Genomic DNA, 7,987 nt, shown 5'->3' with positions numbered 1-7,987 from the left:
GTGTAAAACCATTTTGCTTTGCAAATCTTATTACCACACTTGCCTGTCTGGTGCTTTAAGTAGAGTTTTAAATTCCCCAAGCAGTTGGGAAGGTTTTTTTGGGTTTTTTTGAGCTTTTTGTTGTCTCTTTGTTTTCCTTGAGACGTTAATTTGTGGTAATTGCATTCTGCATCCATGAGAGCCTGGCTCAGAGGAAGGGAATTATTGGTGTGTGTATTTTAGTAATAACCATCAGAGAGCCAGGAAAGAAAGAAAAAAAAAAAAAAATACAGAAGAAAACATATCATTAAAATGCTCACGTCCTTCGGAAGAAAGCTCCAGCTTGTTCCTTTAAGGGAATAAAAATCTGTCTGGTGTCTCTCAAGCACCTATGTCTGCTGGCATCCCATCAAATATACAAACTGTGTACATTTCTACAGACAGCCTTAATTTAAGGCAATTAGTGCAGATTAAAGAAGAAATGGAAAATGGTTTCGGTTGCAGTACAAGGTGCATGGAAGCTTCTAACTCGAGCTTCTTGAGGGAAAGAACCTGTGGAGACCCTGGAGCACAGAGGCAGTGATGGTGTGGAAGGAGGCCTCTAAGGTGTGAAATTAAAGCATAAAACGAAGGTTTTCCCCTACATAAAGCTTGTAGGAAAAAGTTTTTCCCATAGTCCTTTGCACCACCATGTTACTGTACCCCAGTTCTATGTAGCCAGCTGGCCTGTGGGCTGTCCCTCCCCTTTTTTACCTTATACGTCCTTTCTCTAGAAAGTTCTCCCTTCCCTGCTTCCCCATTGGCCCCAGTTTGCTGCAATGCCCCGCCCCTGTGATCCCATTGGCTCCCCCTCCCCCTGGCCCCGCCTATGCACCAATTTACTCTGTTCCTATTGGACCCCGACCCTCAGCTCCACCCCCCCAGCCCATCCCTGGCCCCTCCATTGCTCCCTGTCTTTGTTCCTGCGCCCCTTCAGTGTGTGGCTGCAATAAACCCCGTGGGAGCTCCATACAGAGACCTTTCCTGGCTCTGGGCTGTCGCTCAGCTGTCTGTGGTGCGTCCGTGAGTGTGTGTGTGTGTGAGTGTGTGAGTGTGTGTGTGTCCGTGAGTGTGTGTGTGTGCGCATGTGTGTGTGTGCGCATGTGTGTGTGTGCGTCCGTGAGTGTGTGTGAGTGTGTGTGTGTGTGCGTCCGTGTGTGTGCGTCCGTGAGTGTGTGTGTGTGTCCGTGAGTGTGTGTGTGTGCGCATGTGTGTGTGTGCGCATGTGTGTGTGTGCGTCCGTGAGTGTGTGAGTGTGTGTGTGTGCGTCCGTGAGTGTGTGTGCGCATGTGTGTGTGCGCGCATGTGTGTGTGCGCGTCCGTGAGTGTGTGTGCGCGCATGTGTGTGTGTGCGTCCGTGAGTGTGTGTGCGTCCGTGAGTGTGTGTGCGTCCGTGAGTGTGTGTGCGTCCGTGAGTGTGTGTGTGTGCGCATGTGTGTGTGTGTGCGTCCATGAGTGTTTGTGCGTCCATGAGTGTTTGTGCGTCCATGAGTGTGTGTGCCCATGAGTGTGTGTGCGTCCATGAGTGCGTGTGCCCGTGCGTGTGCCCGTGCGTGTGCCCGTGCGTGTGCCCGTGCGTGTGCCCGTGCGTGTGCCCGTGCGTGTGTGAGTGCGTGTGTGAGTGCGTGTGTGAGTGTGTGTGTGAGTGAGTGTGATTGTAGCCCAGACACTCTCCTCTCTGGAGGTGTTTTTGGGAAGGTAGTGTCACCTCACCACCTGCACCCAATGCTACAAAACCCATCAGCAGAGAAAGAATAAAGCCCAGCTCTTTGTTGGTGTTATGGCAATACCTTAATTAGGAACAAATATCTTAATTAATGCTCTCTTCTGTTCAGGGCTTCTGCTGGGCTGAAGGGGTTGTGCTTCAGACACAACAGAGCAGGTGTGAGAAGGAGCAGGGGGTGCACCAGGAGACAGGAGTGGTTCATCCTCTGCCTGGCCAAACCCACCAGCTGAGGAGGAGGCTGCCATGGCAACAGGTTGGCCTGGGAAAGGTTAAAGCAGCAGCTCCAGAGGTCTTGCACAGGTATGTTGTTGATTGGTCTTCTGTAGACTTGTGAGCTTGTTCTACAAATGTCTCTTTGTCTGGAACATCCTGTGCTGCCCGCTGTGTGACAGGCTCCTAAATTAGCCTGATCTGTCCTGGCATGGCAGTGTCTACCCATGAGAGAAAGAGCCCAGTGAGCTCAACAGACATTTCTGGGGCTCCAGCTGCTGCCTCTGACTTGGGGGGCTTTGGATCTCCTCCCTGCCCAGGCCAGCTCTGCTCACAGGGACACACAGCCAAGAGGACTCTGCTGCCACATTCCTTCCCAAGCTGCTGACTTCTGCTGTCATCAGCTCGGGCCCCTTTCCTTCCAAGGGGATCTCAGACAAGATGTAGTGATAAGCAAATAATGGGTAAATATGTGCCTATGGAAAGACTGATACATCACTAAAAGCACATTCTTTCCCATCCTTCCCCTAAACAATTTTTTTTCCTAGCAGTTGCTGCCCAGGGATGGCAGGGGTGACACGAGCTTTGCATTTACAGTCCCCAAGTACCACAGCTCCTTGGAGATGAGAGGCTCCATTTGTCAAACGTAGCATTGCTGTGGGCTGGGCTGCTTGGAGGATTGTTTAAACACAAACTGCAGTTGGGAGCACAGGAGGGAGGTGGAGGCTCAGCAGAGATGACAGAATTATACACAAAGTCATGTGGCAAGAGAGTTCCGAGCCTGGACAATCAGCCAAAACAGGGGACAATACACTCACAGCAGCTTCCAGCCCCTCTGGAATAAGAATAAAGACAGAATTTCTTCCCTGGGGTTTTTCAGAGCCATGTTTCCCTAAGAGATTTACTGGACTGCGTGCCCTCGATGGTAAGGAAATCTTAGAGGCCTGTGGTGAGTGCTGAGGCACAGGACCAGGTCTAAATCTAGCTCAGATTCAGGAAAGATAAAGCAGAACTCTGGGTTTATTTCTGTTTTACGGATTGTGACCTGCACTGCACAAAGAGCTGGATGTGCCACACAGGACACACTGTCAGAGCTCTGGCCCTAGAGGGGGCCTTGCCTTGCCAAAAGCTGGATTGGGAAAGGGAGATGGAGGGAGATGCCTTGGTGATGAAATCAAGTCATTGGGATGAAGGAGGTGTTCCAGGGCATTGGATCTCGTGGCTTCTCACAGGTGGGCAGGCAGCAGATGAAAGAATGAAGGAAGGATTTAAATGAGTCTGAGAAAGGCATGATTTAGACACATCTTAAATTTCCCCCAACTATTTTACATATTAAAGATGAATGTTGAGCTAAAGCTCAGAAAAGTGGCGTGAACTCTCAGCTGAGGGAAGCAGCAGTGCCAGGATGGGGAAGGAGGGAGGGGAGGGATGGAAACTGAGGCAAGCGCTCATTTCTGGGTAGATTTATTCCAACTCTAGGTAAAATCAGTGTTCCTGAGGCTACAAAAGAGCCGTGTCCCCCATATGTGGGCAGCTTTTATCAGATCATCCAGCTAATAAATCAAACCAGGAAATTTGTTGTGAATTACACAGGAATAAACATTTAACAGCTCCTCTCAGTAATTAGGCAGCTTTCAGAGCTTCAGCTGTACACAAAATCCAGTGGCCCAAATCTTCATCTGTGGAGAATTAAGGAGGTACCCTGAGTTTTAATGAGGCTGCCTTGATTTATGCAAAAGCATAAATATATGCAAAAGCATAAATCATGTTTAACCAGCCTGTGCTTAAGTGATTTAGGAACATTGTGAAAAGTCCCTATGAATCCCAAGACAGAGAAACCTCTAATACTTGGACGTGTTGTCATTAAGTATGAGATGACAGATCTACCTTGTTTGAAAATTTCAGCCTTTTTTTATGCCCAATCCACTTTTTAATCCACATTTTGAATGCTCACTCAGAGTCCCTGTGCTGGGTTGGGTTTTTTCCTTTCTAAACACTCAGAATTTCCCAGTTTATCTTCAGCTCAGCCATGCTAAAAGCTTCAGGCTGTCCTAGTCCTAAAAGACAGTGCAATGAGTCCAGCTTTGAGTTTAATAGACAACATTTAACATCTCTTGCCTTTGGGTGGGTTTTCTTTCTTATCCAAGCAGAAGTCGAACCCTTGCTAAAATGTGAGGGATGATTCATCAAAACCACCATTTTCACTTCTTTCTGGGCAAGTAAATAATAATTGCAAGGCCTGGAGCACCTCAGAGAAGTTCCCTCACTCCTGGGCCAGCTGCCTGCATGGTCTGGCACTGAGCTGAGCAGATTACCAACAACACTTCATCAAATGACATCAGACACACAAACAATTCGATTCGGGCCTTTTCATGAGATATTTGTAATGAAAACACAATTGCTGCCCAAAAGTTGGGATTTAAGGCTCTGATTTTAACATTTTTTTAGCTCAGAAACAGCTGAGCTGCTGTGGATTGCCTGGAGCTCTCCCTAGGGACCGTCTTGTGCTAATGAGTATAATTACTCATAATTATAATTAATTAATATGTTATCAATACTATTAATAATTATTTATTAATATCTACATTAAGAAAATTTAGTAATATAAATGTTTAAATATAAGAATATATATATTTCTATATAAATATAGAAATATATTTATTTGTACATTATATATTATATATACTATATAGATACTATATAATATTTTATGTTCTATATATAATTTATATATTTAAATATAGTAATTTGTATTATTATATATATGTATATTATTATATATTATATATATTATATATTTTGTAAATTATAAATATATATTTATAAATGTTCTTATGTTTATATATTATATATAACTATATAATAATTTTATCTTAATAAAATTATTATTTATGAAATACTGTTATTTTATAAGATATATCTAATTAATAAAATTATTAATTACTCATAGTTTATCAATAACCACACCACACAGGATCTGATTTGTGGGTGCTACCCACAGCTCCTCCTTTTGTTTTCTAGACTTGCATCCCTCTCTCTGCTTTCTCCCAAACTTTGATTCATCCCAGACTTTTAAACTGGACACAGACAATTCCAGCATGTCTTGCCAGAGCCAAGCACAAGGCTGATGTGGCCCAAATCCTGCCCTGTCCCTCCCTGCCTGGGGACACCCTGCACTGTGTTTAATGACCCTCTGACCTCAGGCTCTTCGTGGTGTCCAGGTGTATGAGCTCTTCACTGCCATAAATTCGTTTTTCTCTGAGGATTTTAGGAAAAAATCTGCAGTCCCTTCTTTCTGCTTCCCTCCATTCTGGAAAGATATCCCCTAACAAGGGCATTACTCACAGACGAGCTGATATATTGAGTATATTAATGACTAAAGCCATGAATATAAATGTATTTATTTCCGTCATGCATTTAAGAGCCTGGAACAAGCCACCAGTATAGCAAAGTGTGTACCAGTAGAAACAAAACCCAGAGTGGGGTTCAGCTCCTTTCCCAGTCATTTTGACTCATTTCCCAGTGGATCGATGGAAACAGAGCTCATCTGAAGATAGGCATCTAAAATGAACCTGCTCGAATCACAGCCTTCAAGGGTCTTTAATAACTCCAGATTCCCTTCATCCATTTAGGGTTTGCTCTGTCCCAGCACCTTTGTTACTCACGGAAGGACGAGACCTCCAAGCAGCCTCCAAAAACCAGTGTAAGACCTTCTGTAGATGTGCAATGGAACAGGGGCTGCACGTGCCAAGAAAACTGTGGAGAAACAGCAGCTGAGCATTTAAAAATCACCTCATTTTTATAGTTTGCAAGTTCCTCAAAATTAGCTTGAATTTTCTTCCCCCCACCCCCTCACTTTGCTGTTTGTTCTCATGGGGTTTTTTACCCTCACACAGGCAGCAAACGATGGTGTAGATGGAGCTGCCACGAGGGTCACTACACTGTCCCAAACTCTTTGCCCAGCCTGTACAAATTGCAGCTTCCTGGGAGCTGCTTTTATCATTTTTCCTCCAGCAGCAGTGGCTGTCCCAGCAGCAAGCAGGCACTCTGAATTTGTTGGAGCAGTGATCAGGGCTGCTGGCAAGCCCAGATCTGTTTTCAGTACTCTCCTGGAGGAATCTGAGCATCACTCAGATCTACCTCTGTCCATGAAACTCTTGAACCCAAGAGCCCAAAGTTTCCCTCTCTGCCCAGGAGGAGGAGGAGGAAGAGGAGGAGATGGGTCTGTCATGCAAGAACAAGGACAAACCTTGTGGCTACAGGGTTTGTTGGCCTTTGGCTGTGAAATCCCACTCTGTCCACCTCAGGACATCACTTTTGTATCTGTTCTTCATCGGGGATTTCTTCGGACGCTTCTTTTTAAACTGCAATTAAGAGCCACGTGAAAATCAACCTCCTTTCAACAGCACAATGTGCTGGAGGAATTTCCTCCTTAAACCCCCATCTCCAGTCAGCTGGGCTTTGTCCCACCATGCAGAACCCCAGACAGTGTGTCCTGCCTTCATCTCCTTGTTCCGTTTGTCCTGCAGGAAGTTCTCTTTTTAGATCCCCAAAATTTCTTGTTATCTCATAAACAGGAGCTTGTTATCTGCCCTCCACTCTCCGGTCTCTGCAGGAACCAGGAGTTTGAGTGGGAAAAAAAAAGAAAAGAAGATTTAAAACCACGCTTGAGAGTGCTCTTTCTTTCTGGGCAATATGGGAGTGGCAGTGAATTACGGTAATGGTAAGACTGCTGCTCTGCTACATCAGCAGGGCAGCACAGCTCCTGCTGCTCCTTCCCAGTGTGGAGCTGAGCTCTGATCCGGGCTCGGGTCCCTCCAGGGAGCCTGGAGCCAGCCCCCACAGCCGTGGGTTTCAGGGAATCAGCCCCACTGCCAGCTGCTGGAATACCAGTGGGAACATAAAGGGAGGAAAGCAGAGGATTTCCAGGCACGGAGTCCCATCCCTGTGTGAAAGAGGAGCCTGCTGTGCTGAATCTCCTTCCCAGATGCTCAGAGGAGCTGTGCTGCCTTCTGGAGACTAAAGAGGTGAGTGTGGGGCAGGCACGGGAGCCTGGGGTCTGCTCTTCCCAGCATCAGCTGTCTCCACAGGCTGGGCATTATTTGGTTTGGAGCATGGAAATCTCTCTCAGTCCTTTCTGCTGCATCTCCTTGACTTCCTGGGAAGTTTTTCTTCATGTGCTTAAAAGTAAAATTAATAATTTCTTAGTTTTCTCTCAGCCCTATAATGACCTCATTTTGTACACTGTAATGACCACAATTATAATGCTCAGAGATGCTCCATGCAACACTCACTTTTCATCCTTGGGATTATTCCTCAACTTGTTCCATCTGGTGAGAAAGAAAATAAAAGATCCAATTTCATTTTAGTGCACTGAAGTAGAATTCCCACAGTGTGATACCTATCCATCTCCCCCTTCCCTCCCTCCTCCCTGGCTGTGAGCTGGGAATTTCGGGGCTTCAGTGTTTGAAATGCTTTAACTGCAGGGAAGTTCAGCGTGGAGGTTTGGGAGGGGGACAGTTGTTGCTGCTTAAAGCACGATCTGAGGGACTCATCCCATGGACACTTAGAGAGTCCTTCCTCATCTGGGGTTTTACAGCCAAAGTCTTCATGGTGATTTTTCACATCTGATTAATATTTGGGACAGGAATTCTATATCCACATGGAGGTGCTGGGAAAGGTTTTGCAGCTCCCACTTGCAGCCCTCCTCTCCGTGCCCCCCAGGTCTTGGTTCCCAGGCTAATCCTCACTTTTCCATCTGAGGTACCTTTTCTCCATATTTAGTCAGCAAAGGCTGAGCTTGGCTTCCAGATACTCTGAAATGTTGTGTTACTCACTAGGAGGCTTGCTCCTTGCAACGTCTTCTGCTTGGCTTTGGAATTGATTTTCCCTATAGATCTTCAAAATGGGCAGCTCAGCTGAATTAACACTTCAGTGGGGAAAGGTCTCACTTAATAAAGGAAGGATTAAATCCTGGGCTTCTAAATCTGCTTCACAGTTTGTATAGTCCTGAATTGTGTCCTGCAGGCTTCT

The 7,987-nt window shown here is 45.9% G+C and overlaps 1 long non-coding RNA gene across 1 annotated transcript; it reads left to right on the top strand.

The window, feature by feature from the left end:
* Positions 1-897: 897 nt before the first annotated feature.
* Positions 898-6,355, top strand: LOC148182406 (uncharacterized). Its single transcript, XR_015774739.1, has 3 exons — positions 898-1,033; positions 1,854-2,044; positions 5,587-6,355. It is a non-coding gene; the product is annotated as an uncharacterized LOC148182406 (long non-coding RNA).
* The last annotated feature ends 1,632 nt before the right edge of the window (positions 6,356-7,987 follow it).

The sequence above is a fragment of the Pseudopodoces humilis genome, chromosome 30, assembly GCF_049639895.1.
Source record: "Pseudopodoces humilis isolate 2021_Gansu_Grassland_sample_001 chromosome 30, ASM4963989v1, whole genome shotgun sequence".
NCBI classification, from domain to species: Eukaryota; Metazoa; Chordata; class Aves; order Passeriformes; family Paridae; genus Pseudopodoces; species Pseudopodoces humilis.
The sequence above is the reverse complement of the archived record's forward strand: the minus strand, read 5'-3'. Positions and strand labels throughout refer to the sequence as shown.